General features: G+C 33.4%; 1 protein-coding gene and 1 pseudogene across 2 annotated transcripts in view; one reads left to right on the top strand and one right to left on the bottom strand.

The window, feature by feature from the left end:
• Nucleotides 1-23,318, top strand: part of PDE3B (phosphodiesterase 3B) — a 140,154-nt gene that overhangs the window by 8,719 nt on the left and 108,117 nt on the right. The window lies entirely within an intron of this gene.
• On the bottom strand, nt 9,563-9,681 carry LOC120603246 (uncharacterized; annotated as a pseudogene).

A 23,318-nucleotide genomic window follows, 5' to 3' on the forward strand; every position in this document is an offset into this window, starting at 1 on the left:
AGTCTTAACAGTCCATTAACATGGGATGTCTTTCTGTTAATTTGTGTTTTAATTTTTCCAGCAACATTTTGTAGTTTTCAGTGTACAAGTCTTTCACCTCTTTCCTGAAGTTTATTCTTAAGTATCCTTTTTGACGCTATTGTAAATGAAATTGTTTCTTAATTTCATTTTGAATTGTTCATTGTCAGTTATAAAAATATAATTGATTTATACGTGTTGATTTTATATCCTGCAGCTTTACTGAATTTGTTTATTTTGAGTTTGTGTGTGTGTGTGTGTGTGTGTGTGTGTGTGTGTATGTGTGGAATCTTTAGGGTCCTCATTTAGTTAAAAAAATGTATTAAGACTTTTTTAGAACAGTTTAAAATTCACAGCAAAATTGAGAGGAAAGTACAGAAATTTCCCATAAACACTTTGCCTGCCCCACACTGGCATTGCCTCTTCCATTATCAACATCTCCCACCAGAATGTTACATTTGTTACAGTTGGTGAACCAACATTGATACATCTAAATCCAGTTTACATGTGTTTCACTATGGTGTGTATGTTGTATGGGCCATATAATGACGTATCCATTATTGTGGAAAATACATACAAAGTATTTTCATTGCCCTAAAAATTCTCTTTGTTTTTCATCCCTTCCCCAATCCCCACCTCTAGCAACCACTAATCTTTTTACTGTTGCTATAGTTTTGCTTTTTCCAGAGTGTCTTATACTTGGAATCATAGAGTACTCATTCAGTTTTTAAAATCTAAATTAACGCTACATATGTGGACTGGGAAACCTCAAAAATGTAGAGTGGTCCCAAGTAATTTCAAATTCTCTAAGGCTTTAAATAATTCCCACAGATAAAATTCTAAGGCAATGGAGCAGTGCATAGTCAAAAAGACACAAACCATTTAAGGAAACCAGGCATTATGAGTAAGAACCCGTAGGAAAAGTGCACGGGGTGAGGAAACAACCAATACCTGAAAAACCCCCAAACAAAAAACAAACAAAAACCAAACCAACAATAACAACAACAGAACCACACCTACATACACGCACGCACACACACACACACACACACAGACAGACACCCACAAATACTGTAGAGGTTGGAACTATCATATGCCAGATGTAAAAAATGTTTAATATGCTTAAAGAAATGAAATAGAAGCTTGGGGAAATGGGGAACAGAATGTTAAAAGAACAATAAATCAGACAGATTTAGAAAATAGAACTTCTAAAAATGAAAAAAAAAACCACGAATTAAATAGCAGTTGAGAGACAGAATTTGTAAACCTGAAGTTAGATCCAAAGAAATTGTAATGTTTTACAGAGAAAAAAAGAGATGGAAATTAAGAAAGAGAGATAGACTTGGAGAATAAGAAGAGGTTTAACATGGATTTAATTGAAGTTCCAAAAGGAGAAAATAAGATGGAGAACTGGCAATATTTGAGGAGATAATGGCTATAAAATAGAACTTTCTAGAACTGATAAATACCACATGATAATTCAGAAAGCCCACTGAATTACAAGTAGAACATCTAAAACAAAATCTACCCCAGACACATCATTGTAAAATTCAGAACACACACACATACAAAGAGAAATACTAAAAGTCAAAAGAAAAGAAATTACCTATAAAAAAATGAACAATTATACTGAAAATTGACTTACTAATAGCAATAGTGGATGCCAGAAAGCAGTAGAATGTCATCTTTCATGTACTGAGGGAAAATAACTGTCAAACTAGCTATCAATGCCCAGCAAAACTATCTTTCTAGAAAGAGAACAAATTAAAAACATTTCAGACCAGCAAAAATCTAGAGTTTTTACCACCAAAAGTACATATGCTTCAGGCAGAAGGAATAGCTAAAATCAATACAGAATGCTAATAATAAATATATAGGTAACATTAAGCAACCATGCTGTTGTTATAAGATAGTACTAACAGTACCTAATTTGTGAAGAGAGAACAAGCTAGAACTAAAACACTAGAAAATGATGGCATTTACTTTGGAAGGAAAAATGAGAATAGTGGGAATGTAGAGAAAAGGAAGTATGAAGATATTTCAGTTCTGGGTGTCTGAAAGGTTAGTGGTATCATTAGCTAACATAGGGAATATAGGTAAAGTAGCTGGTGTGGGAGAAATGATAAAGAGCTTGGTTTTCTTGATCAATTCATGTTGTTTTCTCATGTGTGTGCTTGCTATCTCTAAATGGGATGTAAACTCCCTGAGAACAAAGATCAAAGATTTCTATTTTGTATTTCTCATATTACATTTTGGAGTTCACGATGGATATCCATTATTGTGTTTACTTTTATTGTCATTTCTTATAATAGTTCCTTGAGAGAAGGAAACAACTGTAGGTGGAGATGAGTCTTAATTTCCTACTATCTGGTATTCTCATTAACGATAAGCTGTGCTGCACAATGGTGAAGCCAGACTGCTTGAGTTTAAATGTCATTTCTGCCACTTACAGGATATTAGGCAAGTTCTTTAACTTCTCTGTTTCCCCATAAATGAGGTAATAATAGCATCTCTCTCACTGATGTGAGATGTTGTAGTGAGGAGTAAAGGAGTTAATAATACATAAAATTCTTGAAATGATGTCTGACACCTGGCAAGCCCTCAGTAGGTTGTTGGTGGTGGTATTATTAACGGTTAAAATTTTCATCCTCAAATATTGTGTTTGTATATGCCAAATTAAAATCAGTGATAAGGCTAATTGAAATTTAGCTCTTTCAAACAGTCTTTTTATTTGTCTTGATACTTCCCTTGCAAACTGTATTAAGTAAAACTGCCTTGCATAAAGGATTATATGGGGGAAATTTTTTCAGCAATTGTCAGTATTAGGACAACAAAGAAAGGCTACGAGTGATTTTAAAAGCAATTAAGAGGGGTTACTGGGATTTCTTATCTATTGACGTTTCAGAGTTAAAAGATAAGAACTTTGGTTCACTAGATAAGAATTTGTCAGCTACTGCAACCATAATTTACTGTCCCTTAAACTTTTTGTTCTAGTTTGTCACTATGGAGTTTGTCACCGAACTTCAAACAAATGCCCACAACCACAATTCTTGCTTCATAGTTCACTATCTGCTAAGCATATTGACAGTTATATAGCCCCACCCCAGGGATGGTAAGAGGGAGACAAGAGATAAGGGAACAGAAGGAAGAGAAATGGTATGTAAAAAAGTGACTCTTTCAACACCCTTTCTTACTCCAGTCAGCATTAGGCACCATGCTTTACAGCTCCTTTATTTATGCCTCGTTCTACTTTTTAGGTAAAGTTCCCCAAAGGGCTTCCACTGCTTAAATGGTTATGGTTTAAAGTAGACAAAAATAATAATGGCTATGCATTTTTATAAATATATGGGGAAATATTTTTTTGGGGAAAAATACCTACATGCACATTAGTAAACACCAATATTTATCATTATATGAGTCATTGTATTGTTTGCTTTTGTTGTAAAAGTAAGCACCATATAGAATTAGCTTTCATATCTGAAAATTCATCCCTTCAGTAAACATTGCTATGGTGTTCTGTTAGGAGCTATGAAAGCTATGAAGAAGAATCATGTAAGATTATTATGCCCAGGAGTTTAAGGTAAAAACAAAGATTTTATTTTAAATTAGAGAAAAAAGACATTGTAATATTGTGGTGTCTGAGGGGGCTAATAAATGACACCTATATTCCCTAGCCAAATTCTAAACAAACTAAAAAAGTGTTGACAGATGGAGCTCAGAATACCACCTTAATTCCTGACAAAGCTTATATTGGAGGACAGAGCTTATATATGCAGACAGTTTCGCTTTCTAATACTGAATGCCAGAGTTAAATAGATGTACTTGGTCATAGGCAGGACAAGGCCAGAACATTCTCCCTATTTGCTGGGAGAGCCTATCCATGGAGGAGCACTGGAGAACTTTCAGCTACAGGTAGGCTCTCAAGAGCAAAAAGCAATGGGTAAGATTATACTTATGTAGTTTTTTAGTCTAAATTTACCAATCATGTAAGTCATTATTCCCCTTCTCGGAGAAAGGTAATGAGAGGATAGAGAGACCAGAAGTGGTTATGGGAAGTTCTTCCTCATAGATACCATAGGATTGAGGAAAAGGCATTGCTTTTCAATATGAAAAAAGAAAAAGCCATTTGCAACCCCACTATCTTGTACACAAAAGGTATTTTAAGGTTTTCATGTCCTTGTTTTTACAACTGTAGTTTTTTTATATAGTTGCATGAAGTATACATAATTTTAAAACTGAAGTTATATTCTTCATTTCTTTCCTCTCTTGACAAAATTGAGTCACTTCCTTCTCAGTATACACCTATTATTGCTCTTAATACTCAATTGTATTTGTGTTAACAAGTCTTTCATTTTTATTTTGTGTTCAAATGCAGGGACAGTATCTTACTTATGTATCCACAGTGCTTGGAATATATTAGTTTATTAAATTGAATCATTGCATTAAATACTATTCTCTTTATTACTTAAATGACATTTTTTTCCTAGCTGCTACGTAATCCTCATAATTCCATCATTGAAAATAATAAGTTCTTGAAATCACAGAATCTAACAGTAATCTCCGGCAGTGGAAGCTAGCTTTAGGTGAATGCCTGAGTTTATAGGTGAAGCCTGAAAGAATATTCACAGAAGAGTGGAGACTAATGCTGGACACTGTGGGTAGAAGTTGCTTCTTTAAAAAAAAAAGGAAGTGGCATACAGTGATGATTTGAGATGACATCATGGTGATTCAGTAGTGTTACAAACAACTTTGATGTTACTTTTTCAGATATAGCTTGCAAAAAATGCTTAAGATTTGGTTAAAAATTTTTGGTGTTTCGATGGTTCTCAGTTAACAAGTGTTGATAAAACACTTTCAATGTTTAGATGCACTTAAAAAAAATTCTTGGGAGAATCTTTCCTTTTTAATACAGATCTTCTAATTTTTATAGTTCACCTAGGAGGGAGATGGTATTAAACTTAGTTATAATTATCAAGCAGATTCTAGAAATGTATTATTGTAAATTAAGTACATTTTTGTCAGGTCTATCTTTTTACAAGTAATACCTTTTTAGTTTAAATATGTTTTTGCTTGGACTGTTTTTCATATATTTATCCCTGTTTCTGCTTACTGAATGGGTCTTGATGAAAATATTTTATTATTCCCCTGAAAAATAAAGGTTGTCATCTTAAACACTGTTCGTCATACTGTGTCATGATACAATGATGCCCTAAGTGGCTTATAAAGTCTCTTCACTATATACTAAGTGATCTCAGACTTCTATGTATCTCACATTTTTTATTTGCCTTTTAACAGTTATTTTGCTTGCTTTTTTCTGTTAGCAGTTATTTCTTACTATTATCAATCTTTAACAGACCTCTCCCTTTTCCCAGTTTGTTAGTGATTATCAACAATGGGTCAGGAAACTAGTTAACCAAAGTAATTGGAATTGGCCATAAAAATAAGAATGAAAAGGCCTGAAAATCTTTTTCATGGATAAAGTGTAAGGACTTTGCAACATTTATTTTGACTCTGCAAACAGAGACCATTTTTGCTTTTTTTGATAAAGAACCTCTGGATAAATGAGACATTGGCTATCTTGACTCAATATGAGCAACTAAATATAGATTTATTTTTCCTTTTCTTTTTTAGTAAGGTATACAGTGTATACCATAAAGTAAGCGAATGTTAGATATGCAGCTCGACAGCTTTACATACGTATACATGCCCGTATAATTAGCACTCAGATCAAAGTAAGGAACAGTTCCTACACCCTGGTTGGCTCCCTCAGTTGATAGTCTGCATTCACAAATGCCCACGGTTCTGACCTTTATCATAACAGGTTAGTTTTGCCTGTTTTTGAATCTTTATGGTAACTAAAATTAGAATTTTATATCATTTCCTTGTAATGAAGTATTATTATTCCTTTGATATTTTTATGTTATTTTACTTTTCCCATTTATTTTTGAAATGTTTAGTGCCACTATGAGCAAAAAATAATAATGATTTGGGAGATTCAAAAGTGAATAAAACATACCTTACTATCACAAAACTTGGAGTCTAATACAAAAAAGTGCCATAAAGGAGGTACAAACAAAATGCAGAGAAGGCTTAAGGAAAGATGGTGCTGTGTGATGAGGGCCGTGCAGAAAATAGATATGTTTATATAGGTAAACTTGGAAGAATCTAACGAACGGTGATCTGTAAAAGGGTGGAAAGTCTTAATGGAAACCAAAATAGGATGACAAAGTATCTGGTGAGCAACAGTTGGTAGCCATTACAATCCCTAGATGTATAAGGGCAGAGGTAGGGAGTTATTGCCAAGACTCAGAGGGCAATTGTCTAGAGGTCGATATCAGTCCATTTGACAGAAGCATTGGCCTCTGTTAGAGGGACACTGCTAATTAGAGGTCTTTACCTGAGAGCTGGGGGAGTAAATACCCCAAGCTTTCTCTCATCCTGTCTTTCAGTCTTCTGCCAATGTCTTCCATTGGCTGAATCCACCCAGAAGACAAAGGAGACTGTTGCTGCAGTCTATTTAGGACAGCCCCTGGGGGGACACAACAGAATGGAGAGTGGATCTGGAAGGGCAAATGAAATATACCCAGCACAATTGGCTTTTTAAGGACACAGAAGATAGTAGCCTCTGCAGAAGTGTTTAGGAAGAGAAAATCATGTAAACAGAGGTAGGAGAGTGTTGAAATAAGTGATGTGCTCCGAAAATATAAATGATTTCAGTTTGGAGTATATGATGAACAAAGAGGACTAGTAGGCCACAAAAATAAAATGATTGGTTAGTATTTGCAGAGAAATGCTAATCTTTACATGCTTATCCTCTTATTGTCTTGCAGTATATCATGGTTTTTATAAATGCCTGAGAATCAATATTGCCTTCATCATCAGGTAGAAGATATTGAGTCAAGTTCTGTGCTATAACATGGTTACCTGAGTGATTTGCACATAGTGACATAGTACAAATTATAGAAAGAGCAGGAGTCATTTACAGAGTAAGGCTTACAATTAAGAATGTGGGCACTCTGGAGTTGGACTGTTTATATTTGAATTATGGATCCAGAATTCACTTTTCAGCCTCATGACCTAGGCAAATTACCTAATCTAGGCCTCAGTTTTCTCATTTGTAAAATAGGCACAGCCATAATGACTTTATCATAGTTGTTGTGAGGAGCAAATGAATGGTTCATATAAAGTACTTAGCCCAGAGCCCAGCAGGCACTGTCAATAATGTTACTTTTTAAAAAAAAATTTAGGAGGGTATAGCTGTCATCAAACATCTGACAGCCTGCCACATGAAATAGGGATTAAACTTTCTATTTTTATGAGAACTTTTGGGGTCAGAACTAAGACTGATGTGTGTAAATAACAGGTTTTGGATTAATATGAAAAAAGTCTTTTGATCATTTAAAGTTGCTTGAATCGGAATTGGTTAGCTTGTGAGATAATGAAAGTATTCACGAATAGACTGGAGTGTTTATAAGTATATGCATGCATTGGATTAATAAAAACTGGATAACATCTTCAGGATACCTTCCAACTATAACTTTATTCTCCAAATTTGTGCAACTGGAAGCTTTGGATAAAAAATGTTTGATTTCCTTTTCCCTTGTTTGCTCCTCTTGACAAGGTCAATTCCCACACCCACCCAATCTATCTTAAATGTTATCTTTCTGTAACAATATTTATTGAGCACATACAAATGTGTGAGGTTTTGTTCTAAGTACTGTGTCTACAACTGTGAACAAGACACATAAAGTTCTTGCCCTAATGGAGATTAAAAAAAAAAAAATTCTGACACAGGTAAATAGAAAATAAAACCAGTTAAATAACTTCAGGTAGTTCTAAGTGCTGCGATGCATGAAAAAGAAAAATAGACTATGTGATGAAGGGATGCTAGTGCCAGGGCAGTAGAGGTGAAGGTGGTGCTTTAGGTACTGAGGTCAGGAAAAGCCTATGAAAAGGGGATATTTTAACTGACACATGAATGTTGTGAAGCAGCTGGTCATGTAGGATCCGGGGGAGGAACATTCCAGGCAGCAGGTCTTGCAAAGGCAAAATCCCTGCGGTGGGAAGAGCTTGGCTTGCATCCTTGAGGGTTCGAAAGAGCTTGGCAATCCTTGAGATGGCTGGAAAGTGGTAGGATAGGTAAAAAGAGTGTGGACCAATCACACAGGGCTGAGCAGACCGTGTTAACACTTAAATTTCATTCTAATTGCATTCAAATGGGAAGCCATGAGACAATTTTATTATATAATTTGTGTTTTAAAGAGATTATTCTGGCTTTTTTTATGGGCTATTGACAGGGAGTAGCTAGAGTGGAAGTGGAAACGGGAAGATAGGTGACTATTGTAGTCCAGTCATCCAAATCAGAGATAATAGTGGCTTCGACTATCTTAGAGGACTTTCTTTCCCCACCTCTCCATCCCTCATTAATCTCCTGGATAGCATATCTTTTAAAAATATATTTATAATGTTTTACATACACAACTGTGAAAGTACCTTTACATTGTGTTTCAGTTAGGTAGGCGATTGCCTTCCTGATTAGATTCTGAGTTCCATAAGTGTAGGAACAACGTCTTCTCCCTCTTCTTCATTCCTTACCCTCAGTGCTGGAGGTAGCACTGTTATTAATGTAGCACTTAAGAAATGCCTGTTATGTGAATTTGTGAAAACTACTTTTATCTGAACCTAGGGCTTTTTGCAGCTATTATAGAAGGCACAGGAAATTAGTTAACTAACAATATAAACTAGACTTGAGGTGAAATTAAAAACATACACAGAGAATCAATATTTGCTGTGTATAGTTAAGAAAAACCTGAGAAAGTCTTTAACCTTCTGTTAGAGAGATAAAATACAAATCAGAAAGATGTAAGGGAAACATAACCAAGACCTAACGTTTTGTTGCTCTGTTAATCAAGATAAAGGCTAAACTGATGTCACAGTGATACCCAAGTATAGTGGCTCAACAAAGTTTATTTCTCACATAACAACAGGTCACACATTCAAGCTGGCGGGTCTTTCATGCACCCAGATTCCTTCCTTTATGTCGCTCTATCTCCTGGGGTCTGTGTGATTGAAGTTAGGACCTTGTCACATTCACATTCCAGTTGCTGGGAAGGAGGAGAGAGTCCAGAGCAAGAATTTCCTTCAAGAAAATGAGGCGAAAGTTGTGCACATCACTTTACATACGTTCCCCTGGTGTGAACTTACTCGTGGCCTACAGGGGAGGCTCAGAAAGGTAGTTTCTTTTCTAGCTGGATGGCTATAACAAAAACTACTAATTTGGATTATCAGTGAGCGGTCTACTGTATAGTTGCTGTTATTTGAATTCTTTAAAAAATGAATTTAAAAATCCTTATTTTAGAATTATCAAGAGAGTAAAAATCTTTTTTGTACCTTACATTGTGAGTTGAACTAATGGTATAGTAACTACCATTTAATTTTTTAAATTTATTATTATTTGTTTTTAGGTGAGGCGACCCTTGGTTGACCTCATACATTGCAAGGGCCTTGTCAGCTTACAATCCCTTATTTTTTTAAAGATTTTTTACACCTACAGCACCTGGTCTTCCTAGGTGGTCTCCCATCCAAGTACTAACCAGGCCCAACCCTGCTTAGCTTCCAAGATCAGACAGGATTGGGTTTATTCAGGGTAGCATGGCTGTGGACTAACTTTTAATTTTAATTAAAAGTTAGTCCACAGAACTGGAATGTGCAGGATTATTTTTCATATTGATAACTTTTCATGCCATCTAAGAGCTGCTGAAAGCTTTATTTTGGTGGCCCACAGTTCTGATCTTGTTTCTGTTAATATTTTCAGTTATTTCAAGAACTTCAGAATATTAAAAGCTTCATAATTACTAATTGATACAAATCTATTCATGTTAATATAGCAGAATCGAGCATATTACAATAAGATTGCTAAGTATCCCAGGTATATGCTAATCCAAACAGTCTGGGAATAATTTATTTGCTTCTCACTCTTTTTCACTTCTCTGTTCTATATTTACTCCAACTACTCTCTGCTCATAATTCTTTAGTTTTGTTCTTACCTGGCCACATTAGTCAGGAAAACAGGAAACATGGGTGGGGAATAGATTTTTATTTCAATACATAGCTGGAATCATAACTACAATAAGTATTTAGTTATCCTTATGCTACTGTTATGTATTAATTCATATTTATTCCACATAACACAGTTGAATCCATTTGGAGTTCTTGAATACTTTCTTTTGTAATGTTGACAAGCAATATATAAAAATGCCAAGCTATTTTTTCAGGGGTTAATTGATAAGGTTTATTAATTTGTTTCAGATGAGTTGAGGATACTCAGCTGAAGTGATTTTTAAGTGTCAGAAATAGGATTAATTTTAAGTAAATGAGAAATAGTTTATAGTTACCTAATTTGGAGATTTTTGGTCAATTAATCCTGTCTAGACTACTTAATCATCTGGTTAACTTGGTCATACTTTTAGCTATGTACTTTCAAGTCTCTATGCTTTTTCTTAAATTTTTCCTGTAAGTATAGATTTCAGCTTACTGAATCTTTGTCAGACTTCAGGACCTCCTAGCTCAGCTGTCATGTACTATAAGAACTGCACCTCTGTCCAAACAGCTAATTACTCATTACTTTATGCTTTAGGGGGAAAAAATAATTGTACTTCCATATAGCACCTACAGTTAGGGAAGAGACATCTTGATCCTGATTTGAACTGGGATGGGAAAACAATTTAATATTCTAAGAGAAGTTTTTTTATTTATATTTTTACTAAAAAATGAAGAGTTGTAATATGTTCAGATGAAAGAGAATATGAGTTTTGAAAACGGTTACTTTACTGTAGGATGATGAGTGCTTTTTATTCTTACAAAGAAAAATCTCTTGCCCAACAAAGGGCTTGTAGAAACATTGGGCCCACTGCCTAATGGCAGAGATGAGGGAACATTGTTCTTCATTTGGCAGAACTGAAGTTCTCAGAATCAGAGTTCAGGTTGAAAAGCTGCTTTAGAACCTTTTAGGCCTTAAGTCTCTCTGTTCCCGTTTCCAGGACTGTTTAAAGAGAGGCAACCTTTTTTTTTTTTCCCTACTGTTGGATTGTAAATTATCACCTACTTCTCTATTTCTTAAGAGCAATCGTAATCTTTGGGGTTCTTCTGTTTTAATCTTGATTCAAGATTTTTTCTTATGTATGTTGATATTCATATTATTTGCCTTTTTTTTAACATTCAGAATTTTTAACCCTTTTCCTGTTTAGAAAAAAAAAGTGCAGCTCATGTAGGAATGCTATGTTTTCTAGGATTTGACATTTTCAGCAATTGAATTAAAACCAGAATGCTATAAATAGAATGATGTCATTTGTTTCCAAAGACTGTTGATATACTAGAGTGATACAAAAATAATAATAAAAGTAAGCTATTTCATGGCAGACTTTGGAGATAAGGTTAGAACTGTAATCCACAAGTTATCTCGAACGGGAACAGGGTTTAACATCATGCATAGGAACGGTACGTTTTCTAGAATTTGACATTTTCAGCGATTGAGAATTACTATATTTTATAAATGGAACTACCACCACTAAAACCAGAACGCTGTTTTTAGAATAATGTCATTTCTTTCCAAAGACTATTGCTATACTAGAGAAATGTAAAAATAATAATAAAAGTGAAATATTTCATGGCAGACTTTGGGAGTAAGGTTAAGACTGTAATCTCCGAGTTATCTCAGGGTAAATGCTGCAGCTACAGGCACCTCGGAGAGTATTTTCAAAATAAACAAGAAAAGGGTTAAATTGTGGTATAATTTACGTACGATAAAATATATGGACTTAAAAAATAGTCGGTTCTGTGAATTCTGATGGTTGTATACACCTATGTAATTATGAAGTGAAACAAAAGTCAAGACATTCCCTTCACCCTAGAAAATTACCTTGATCCCCTTTCCAGTTAGTTCCTGCCAGCCCTTCAGAGGCAGCCACTTACCGATTTCTATTATCATAGATTTGTTTTATCTGTTATTTAACTTCATTTAAATGGAATCATACTGTATGCTTTCTTTTGTGTTGAGCTTCTTTTATGCCACGTTTTACAATTCATCCATGTTGTTGCATGTTTCAGTTGTGTGAGTCAATATGTTCACTGAATGAATATTTTTATGAATATATCACAATTTATTCTGTTGCAATTTGTTTATACATTCTTATGTTGATGGACACTTGTGTTTCCAGTTTATGGCTTGTGTATTAGGCTCCTGTGAGCATTGTTTTACAAGTCCTTTTTGGTAGAGACATGTTTTCATTTCTTTCAGATAAATACCTAAGAGTGGAAGTGCTAAGTCATAGAATAGATGTATATTTAATTTGGTGAGAAACTGACATATAATTTTTCAAAGTGGTTGTACCAGTTTACTCTCCCACTAGCAATATATGAGTTCCAGTTACTCTACATCCTTACCAGCATTTGGTATTGCCAGTCTTTTTTATTTTAGCCATAAAGTACCTGATGATATTGAATGCTTTTTTATGTACTTATTGACCATTTGTATATCTTCTTTTGTGGTGTCGGTTCAAGTCTTTTGCTAATTGAAAACTTGGATTGTTGGTTTTTAAGTTATTGATTTGTAGTTCTTTACATATTATGAATATGAGTCCTTTGCCATAGAGAACATAGGAATATTTTCTTTCAATCTGTCACTTACCTCTTTATTTTCTTAATGAGTTTTTAATATTTATAGCTAGTCTTTTCATTCTAATGATATCTAATGAGCAGAAATTTTTAAGTTTTGTTTGTCTAATGGATCAACTATTTTCCTTTACATTTAGTGCTTTTTTATATCCTAAGAAATCTTTGTAGATTCCCCATTGTAGTCAGAGTACTACAGAATAGTTAGTTCCATTACCCCCTAAAGTTCCTTTGTACTATGTCTTTGTAGTCACATCTCTCCACTCCTAATCCCTGGCAACCACAAATCTTCCTTTCCTTGTAGTTTTATCTTTTTGAGAATGTCAGAAATGGAATCTTACAATATGCAACCTTTCGAGACTGTCTTCTTTCACTTAGCTGAATGCTGTTGAGATTCTTCCAAGTCGTTGCAGTTATCAGTTTATTCCTTTTTATTTTTGAGTAATATCCCATTGATTGGATATATCACAGTTTGTTTATCCATCTGCTCATTGAAGGTTGTTTCCAGTTTTGTTGATTATGAACAGAATGCTGTAAACATTCATGTATGTATTTTTGTGTGAACTTACGTTTTTACTTCTCTAGGCTAAATACCTAAGAGTAGGATTGCTGGTTCATATGTTAAGTGTATGTTTAACTTTATAAGAAACTGCCAGATTGTTTTCCAGCGTGGTTGTGCCATTTTTCAGTCTCACCCAGCAATGTATGAAAGTTTCAGTAGCTTCACACCCTCACTAGAACTTTGATATTTTTTATTTTAGTCATTCTAAAACGTGTGTGATGGTTCATAGATTATAATATGCATTTCTCTAATGGCTAATGATTTTGAACATCTTTTTTTTCTTTTTTTACCATCATAAATCCTTTTTGGTAAAGTGGATATGTCTTCAAGTCTTTTCCTTCATATGTGATTTGCAAATATTTTCCCCATTTATAGCTTGTCTTTTCATTCTATGAACAGAGTAAAAGATTTTAATTTTGATGAATTACAGTTTATCATTTTTTTTCTTTTATGGTTCATTCTTTAGGTGTTATGCTCAAGAACTCTTTCCCTAATGCCAGATCATGAAGATTTTCTCTTATGTTTTCTTCTAAAAGATTTATAGTTTCACATTTTACCTTTAGATTTGTGATCAATTTTGAGTTGATTTCTGTATAAGGAATTAAGTTTAGTTTCATTTTTTAAATATATAGATGTCTGATTGTTCTAAAATCATTTTATGTAAAAACTCTGCTTTCTTTATGGAATGGCCTTGGCATTTTTGCCAAAAATCAGTTAGCTATATTTATGTACATCTATTTTGAGAGTCTCTGTTTTGTTCCAGTAATCAATGTGTCTTTCCCTCTGCCAGTACCACATTGCCTTGATTACTGTAAAATTGTATAATGTGAATCTTTCAACCTTTATTTTCCCCCAAATAGTTTTGTTCCTTTGCATTTCCATATAAATTTTAGAACCAGCTTTTTATATCTATAAAATTTTTTTTGCTGGTATTTTTATTATAATTGCATTAAACCTGTAGAATCGGCTTTGATAGAATTGACATTTTTATGTTAGCCTTCCACTCCATAACATGGAATACTCTTTATTTACTTTGGTCTTCTTTGATTTCCTTCATCATTTTTGTAATTTTCAGCTTACAAGTCCTTTCACCTTTTGTTAGATTTACATATAGGTATTTCATTTTTTGGAGCTATTATAATAGTATATTTTTTTTAGATTTTGGTTTCTAATTGTTCACTGCTAGTATATAGCAATATGATTGTTTTATGTGTCGAACTTGTATCTTGTGACCTTGTTAAAGTCACTTATTAGTTATAGGAATATTTTCTATAGATTCCTTGAGATTTTTCTATGTAAACAATGCTGCTGCCTGTGACAGAAAGTTTTATCTCCTTTCCAAAGACTTCTAGTACAATACCATACTGAACTGGAGTGATGAGAGTTCAACATCTTTTCCTTGTTCCCAGTCTAGGGGGAAAGCATTCAGTCTTTCAGAATTAAATATGATGTCAGTTGTAGCTTTCTTATAGATGCTTTTATTAGGTTAGGGAAGTTCCTTTCTATTCTTAGGTTGCTGAGAGTTCAGCTTGTCAAATGCTTTTTCTGTATCAGATGATATCATATGCATCCTTTTTTTTCTTTAGACTGTTAATATGATGGATTGCATTGATTGATTTTTGAATATTGAACTAGATTTGCATTGCTGGGATACGTCTCATTTGGTGTGGTAAATTATTCTTATATATTGCTAGATTCGATTTGTTAATATCTGATTAAGGGTTTTTGCATCTGTGTTCATGAAGGATATAGATCTGTAGTTTTTATACTTTTTGTTTGTTTGTTTGTTTTTGGTATCAGGATAATTATGGCCCCCAAAATGAGTTGGAAAGTGTTCCTTCTATTTTAAAAAGAAAGTATTTAAGGGGGTGGGGAAAAAAAGAAAGTATTTAAAATTGGTGTTATTTATTCTTTAAATGTTTGGTAGAATAAATTTCTTTTTTCTCTTTGGAAAGTTTTAAACTATATATTCAATTTATTTAATAATGATAGGATTATTCAGAGTATCCATTTAATCATTTGTGAGCTTTGGTAGGTTGTAATTTTAAAAGAACTGTTCCATTTTGTCTGAGTTGTCTGAATATCTACGCAGTTTTGTTTGTAATGATCTTTTGTTCTTTTAATATCTGTGGGATTGGTAGTACTCTCTTTCCTTCCTGTTATTGGTAATTTGTGTCTTGTCTTTTTCTGTCAGTCTTTTAAAGGTTTGTCAAATAAAAAAAACTTTTTAAAGAACTAGCTTTGATTTCATTAATTTTTTCTATTGTTTTTCTGCTGTCATTGATGTCTAATATTATCATTATTTTCTTTCTGCTTGATTAGGTTTATTTTGTTCTTTTTTTTTAGTATGCTAAGGTAGAAGCTTAGATTATTGACTTTTTCTTCCTTTCTAATATAAGCATTTAATGTTTTACCTTTCCCTCTAAGCACTGCCCTATCTTCAGGCTGTACCTTTTGATTTGTTGTATTTTAATTTTTATTCAGTTCAAACTATTTTCTAATTTCCCTTTAAACTTTCTCTTTGAACCACAACTTAGTTCGAAGTTCTATAATTCTAAGTTTTTGGAGCATTTCTGTTATCTTTTTGTTATTGATTTCTAGTCTAATTTCATTATGGTCAGAAAGCATACTTCATATGATTTCAATTTTCTACATATATTTGGTACATGTATGATATTTTCTCTGTTGTATTTACCCTGGATGGACTTTGTAGGATGCAGGATATGTCTATCTTCAATTTTGCTAGATAATAGGAAGTTGATTTCAAAGTTTGAAAATAGATGTACTAATCTCTTACCACCCCACTCCACCTGGAACTGGATATTGATGTACTATATTCTACCCAAACCTACTATGTGTTTAATTTACTCATTATTTCCTTATTTAACTTTAAACCTTTTAGTCTTGAAAGACAATCACTAATGGAACATTACTCTCTCTCTCTCTCTTTTTAAAAATTATTTATTACTATTTAAGCCTACAGCACCTGGTCTTCTCAGGTGGTCTTCCATCCAAGTACTAACCAGGCCTGACCCTGCTTTGCTTCTGAGATCAGACATTGGGCTTGTTCAGGGTGGCATGACCATAGACCGTGGACCGTGGCTCCACTGGGGCGCAAAACCAGGACCTTCTGAGTGTAAAGCAGACGTGCTAACTGCTACACTATGGAACCACATCCAAGGAACATTTTTCTCATCTTCCATGAATTGAGGTTGTATATACAATCCCCAATAATTTAGGGTTATCACATTAAGCATATTGAAGTTGCAATCCCAAGTAGGTTTTGGTTACCTTCCTAAATGACTTGAGGTTTCTCACTGGTCTTAGATTTTTGACTGTGAAGCTGGACCTAAAGCTGCATATAGCAGAGTGATTTTGTGTGTGCTGGGGTGGACACACAAGGGGTGGACATGGTAATAAGCACTTTTATAGTTGCTGAAATAAGTCCATACCTTAGAGATGAGATTAGATTTTTCATCTATATTTACTTCTACCTTTTATGACTTAAATGATCAGATATTTTAGTTTGATATAGGTAGGAGAAATTCTGTACCCATACTAAGTGTATACCTAACTTCTTCTACCAATATTTTCATTGCCTGATCAAATTGTTTTTTTTTTTTTTTAACATTCTTTCTATCTGACAGGGTTACAAGTATTCTGTTTGAATTCTACAGACTTTGTCTGATTCTGTATTCTCAGCACTTAAGTGCTAATAACAAATATTTAATTCCATTTTTAACTTAAAAAAGAGCTGCTTGTGGGCATCTACTATATTTTATAACTTTCCTAATACAGGATATATAACTTTTAGTGCTAAAACTATGAAGAAAATAATGTCAGTGATTAGTAGAAGTTCTTTAGGCCCAAAATTAATTAGGAATATTGAAATAATGGTCAGTTTTTAATATATAGAAAGAAAGTTCTCTTGAGAATAATTTAAATTGAGACATTCTCAATTTTAAACGACAGGAAAACACATAGCTTTTTAATCAGTGATTAAAACTTCAAGAGAGGAAGGAAAGGGCTGAATTACCTTTTTGCCTTTTTTAAATTGTAAAATACCCTAATATCTATTTAGCTTAAAAATAAGCCAATTTTATTTAACTGAAAGTGTCATTCTTTTATTAAAAATAATTTTTAAAATAACATCACCCAGAATGCAAGCTTATTGTTTTAAGTAAAGTTAGTTATATTTGTTTCTTTCGATAATAATTTTGTTAAATTTGACCAGAATATTTCCCAAATATATATTTATATGATTAAAAGCTAGACACTTGAAATTAACAGCCATTTAGAATGCTTTTTACTAAAATGAAACTGATTTTTGAAAAATATGGATTGTCAGATAGCGAAGATATATAATTTTATATAGATAGAAACATTACTAATTTGTGATTTCCTAAATGTTTAAGTAACATTTATAGTAAGTTTATAATAAAGTATATTGAAATGGTTTGAAATATTTGAATCTTGAAGTAATGGTGCAAAAGTTGTATCCTAAAGTATATATAAAAGTTGAAAAATTCTTAAATCATTAAAAGCCAGGAGGTAATGTGAAGTGATAGTGTTAAATGCTGTTAGGAAAATAGTAGAACTGTGTTCATTTAATATTAAATATTGGACTTCTGAAGGTTTTCCTGGAAATTTGATTGGGTTTGCTGCCAACGAAAGGTATTTCAGGCCCATCTGGTATATTGTACATGGGCTCCTCCAAGAGCAGATGAAAGTTCCTGGGGAAACTTTCTTACTGACCCATAATTTGAGATAGGATAATAGTTATGGAACTATGAAAAATAAACCTAGGGTTTCCACCGTTTCTGTTTTCTTTCCCTAACAAACAGATTTCTTGTTGCCCCTTCTGTCACAGATCTTATGCATGGCATACATTCAATTTATTTAATAGTATCTTATCAATTAATATACAATTTTAAGGTTTATTTCTAAAGGCAAAATGGATGCTAATCGGAACAACTTTAGGAATTTACTCATATCACCACATAATTTCCTTTTTTTGAATAGTGCAAAATACATACTTTCTGATTATACAGATTCAGAAAGTTTCTGAAAAGATAGATATTTTCTTTTAAAGCTGCACTCAGCATTTTATTTCTGTGATAGTAAATTGAAAGTATGCAGTTTGACTTTTCATTTCTAAATTTTATTGAAATTGAGTTTTGTTGTTGTTTCTGGTAAAGAAGTTAAAAATTTCACTTACATTTGTTTTTCACCATAGGGAAAACATGAGTATTTTCAAGAAATTAGAGATTTGAATTCGAAATATTTTTTCTTTTGCATGAAGCACTTTGTCCATCTTTTGTTTAATTATTGACTCTTCATAACATTAAAGAGTTGCTTGTGTTAAAGCTTAGAGAAAAATTGACACACTGAATCCTAGCAACTGAATGCAAATAGACAGATACGTCAGTGCCATACTTATGTCAGCAATTTGTTCTGTTTGCTTGGGAACTCTTTTGTTTTAGTAGTGTGTTTACAGTAATGAGGTCTTTCAGTGGAGCAGGACTACACGACTGAATATATACTCTGTATTGTCTGAGTACCTTCTGTATATAAATTTTAAAACATATGTATACAAGCATATTTACTGTAATTTAGTTATTTGTTATTGATACTTAGTTTTATTTATTGTGTTTATTTTCTTTTTCAGAAAGATTTTTTTGTTCATGTTTTATAACTAGCATTAGGCTTTGTATTTCTAATTATGGTGTCTTTGTATAGGGCACTGAGTATATTTCCTGAAAAGTTATTAAAATTATGTGAGATTTAAGGCTGGTGAGCCGCTTGTTTTTAAGAGAGAAGTTTAAGCTATTAGAGGTGAAATAATGTGGATTTTTCTTGATCAAGGCCTATAATTTCATTGTACCTTAATTTTCTTACAGATTACTAAAATAATTATTTACCAAGAGTTTAAAATGTATCGTTGAGTGTTAAAATGAAGTTCAGAGTACCACAAGTGCTATGGGATTTTGCGAAAAAGGTCAGTAGGCAATTGAAGATTGTAGGTTTGGAGCCTTGAAAGACTGAATAAGACCAGAGATATGCTTTAGAAGTTACACAGTATATTTCATTGATGACCTACTGTATGCCCCTGGGAATTCAGGCCCGAGAGTTCATGCAGACTACAAGACTGGCATTTTACCTTGCCTGTGGATTCGATAGTCTAGTCATTAGATTCTCAAGGGAGGATTATTTGCTTAGGCGGTCATGGTTGAAGCTAGGGAATGGTTGAGATTCGAGGAAAAAAGAATGTAGGTAGAATTAAATTAAGGACAAAGTGACTTTGGCCAGTATCTATATTTAGTGGTTGGCATGATCAAGAGGAGTCAGTGAAGAAAGCAGTCAGATTGGTAGGATGTAGGGGATTTACCATGAAGCTAATTAAACTTAAGCTTCAGGGTCTCTCACTTGTACAGTTTTCTTCCACGACTTTGAGAAAAAAATGTTCACATGGCCATATGTCTCTGTAGGATTTCCAAAAGAAAGGTATTTTAAGATTGCTGTCTCTTTCCATTCTTGACTCAACCTCATGTCATGTAGCATTCAACTGGCTGCAGGAATTTCTGGGATTCAGCTAAGGGAAAGTTGAATTGGGGTTACGTTTAGTTTGGGCAGCCCATATTTGTGTGTTTTTTGGTCACTTCAGAATATATTTAAGTTTTTGCCAGGTGTTCTGGTATAAGAATGACACCTAAGAATACTCTTGTTAACCAGTGTGCTGACACATAGATGCAAGGTCAGAGATTATAGGTTCTATGAACATGTCCTGCAGCCCTGGTCCCCAACCTTTTTTGCAGCAGGGACCGGTGTTCCTATGAGAATCTAATGCCTGATGATCTGAGGTGGAGCTGAGGCAGTGATGCTAGTGCTGGGGAGTGGCTGCAAATACAAATGAAGCTTTGCTTCAGCTCACCTCCTGCTGTGCAGCGTGGTTTCTAACAGGCTAAGGACTGGTACTGATCCACAGCCAGGGGATAAGGGACCCCTGTCTTGCATTGTCTGATGCTAGAAGTATGTGTGTATGGTAAGAGGAACACAATTTAAATTATTCAGAGCCAGAAGTTAGTCTGAGGAAAATTCTCCTGAGTCAGATAGCTTTGCAAATGAAAGAAATGAATGTAAGATTCCTGAAATTTAACAATACCAAAATTTGGTATGACATAACCAGTAAGTTTGTAAATCTAAAGGAATATTTTTAAAAAATATAAACAATAATTTAGTATTTAGAAAGTTTTTAAAACCGATCTCTTTATAGAAAATCTTACATACCATTTTCACATGAAGAGGTGATTTTAAGATATGCAATAAAAATATAGAAAAAGTATTCTAGAAGTGTGTCATGGAGTTCATTGACAGATTTATTATGTTGTTTTTGTTGATTTTTTTTAATGCTTGTGATATTATGATTTTTCCCGGATTCTAGATAAGTATTCACCTTTGCACTTAATTTTGTATTTGTAATACTTGTTCTTTTTTTTCCTTAAAGAAGGTCGCGCTAAACTCTTTAAAGTACAGGCTGAACAAAACCTGGGAGGTGCGGAATCATGGAAGTCATGAGGAAACAATTTAAAAATGGGGTGGATGTGTTCTTTTTTAAATGATGCCTTGAGGTAGCTAAGGGAGGCAGTGTGATGGTGATGGAGGTCATTATTAATGACCTTCAGGAATGAATATGAATTTGGGATGGGAAGTGGAGGTTTTTTCCTTTTTGAAGAAAGTGGCAGTGGAGTCAAAGAGCTGTCTGTTGGAGGGAAAGTAAGGACCAAGAAAGATGTGTGTGTGTGTGTGTGTGTGTGTGTGTACACATACGTGTGTGCATATGTGTGTGCATGCACTTCATAGATAGGTATACATCTAAATATGTTAAAGAGAGGGGAAAAGATACACATAGCACAGAAAGAAAAATTAAAGATATTAGTAAGAGAGGTTAAAACTGAGCAGAAATAGTAGCCAGAGCAGCGAGGTAAAAGGAAATGGTATCAAGACACAAGAGTGCCCTAAACAGTAAAATTCAGCGAAAGGGCAAACATCCATCCTTACACACTTCAGTAGTTCTTTAGTCTTCACTGTATTCATTCTATGTTAATCCTGAGTATAATAATTGGTTTTTATAATGTTGGTCCCAAGCAAGTCTTCCTAAAACTATGACATATTACATGCTTAGTTGGCTTCAAAATAATAGTTTTGAAAGATTTACATTATGCAGTTATATCTTTTATAGCATAAATAGAAGATAACCATCTACATTAGTTTAACATATTAAACTCACTCTTCCAAACTCTTTCTTGACTGTATGAAGTGGTTGCCCAAAATCAATTTAAAGGTATATGGGATGTCTTTTGCTGCTAAGGTTATATAAATTGATTATTACAAACTATGAAATAAAGTTATTTTCTCAGGTTTATAGATGTTACGTCAAAAGGTACAAAATTGAGTATTAGGTAGGATATAAGTAAATTAGTTTCTCCATTCCATTCACCAATATTTATTAGGTGTCCATTATATGCCAGGCGTGGGTCTAGATGCTAGGAATAGTGCAGTGACCAACATTGACAGTTTCTGCCTTCATGGAACTTATATTCTATTGGAGGAGATAGAAAATAAGCAAATAAGCACATAAATAATAAAATATATTATCAGATAGCAATGCGTGTCATGGAGAAAAATAAAGGAGAGTAAGATGACAGACAGAGTGGTGGAGGATGAAATTTAGATGGGGTGGTAGGAAAGCTAGGTAGGATATTTACATTATCACTTTTTGTTAGTATATTTAGAAAGCTATTTTAGACAACCAAAATGTGTTTAAGATCAAATCACTTAAAATTAAATAGGAGCATCATCTACTCACCATAGTTTTCTCATTCTAAAACTATTAGTTAAGACATAGTACCTACCCAGTAGGTTTGTTGTAGGGTTTAAATAAGATTGTGTGTGTGTATAACTTTGGCACAATGTTTGAAATATTATCAAAGAGTAAATGTTTACTCTTCTTTTTTACATGACTTTATTTCCTATTATTTTATATGCATTTACGTGAACCAAATAGGTTGTAAGAGGACTAACTCCTCTATTAAGTTCCTTCTTTTTCTGTGAATACCTCCAAATTCCAGACTGATACTTTTTAAAATTTAGAGATCAAAAACATTTTTAATTGAGGAATAGTATAATACTGTAAAGTACTAGCCTTAAATATACTACTTAACATATTGTGTAATCATGACCCAGCTTCAAATATACAGTACTCGCAGCATACCAGAAAAGGTCTTTGTTCACTCTTGGAGTCATTATTCTCTCCATACATAATCACTATCCTAACTTCTATCTCCATCAGTTTTTTTTTTTTTTTGCCTGTTTTTGAATTTTATATAAATTGAATTACATGGTATGTTATCTTTTATATCTCTTTTCATTTGCTGAAAATAATGCCTATAAGATTCATCTATGTTATATGTATCACTAATTTGTTCTTTTATAGTTCTGTGGTTGTATTCCATAGTTTAAGTGTATCACTATTCATTATCCAGTTTATGGACATTTGAGTTATTTTCCTTTTGGGGGTGGCCGTTATGAATAAAGCTTTTATGAACATTCTTAGACATCTTTTGATAGACACATATTAATTTTTATTGACTGTATATCTAGGAATGGGTTTAGTGAATCATAAGGTAGGTATATGTTTAACCTCAGTAGAAATTGCCCAGGAATTTTCCAAACTTGTAGTAATTTATATACCCAGTAGCAGTTGACGAAAGTTCCAGTGCTCCACATTCTAATCAACACTTTGAATAAGTGTTTAGCCATTCTGTGAGGCGTGTAGTGGTGTGTTATTGTCACTTTAATTTGCATTCTTTTGATGTTAGTGATGCTTGAGTACTTTGTATATGTTGACTGCCACTTGAATATTCTCTTTTGTGAAGTTCTTGTTTAGATCTTTTGCCCATTTAAAAATTCAGATTGACTTTTTAGTAGTTCTTTATATTCTGTATTAACTAAAATTTTTACTGGAATCATGTATTGGGAATATCTTCCTCTGGTCTGTGGCTTATCTTTT

Source organism: Pteropus medius, unplaced genomic scaffold (genome assembly GCF_902729225.1).
Source record: "Pteropus medius unplaced genomic scaffold, Ma_sr-lr_union100, whole genome shotgun sequence".
Classification (NCBI taxonomy): domain Eukaryota; kingdom Metazoa; phylum Chordata; class Mammalia; order Chiroptera; family Pteropodidae; genus Pteropus; species Pteropus medius.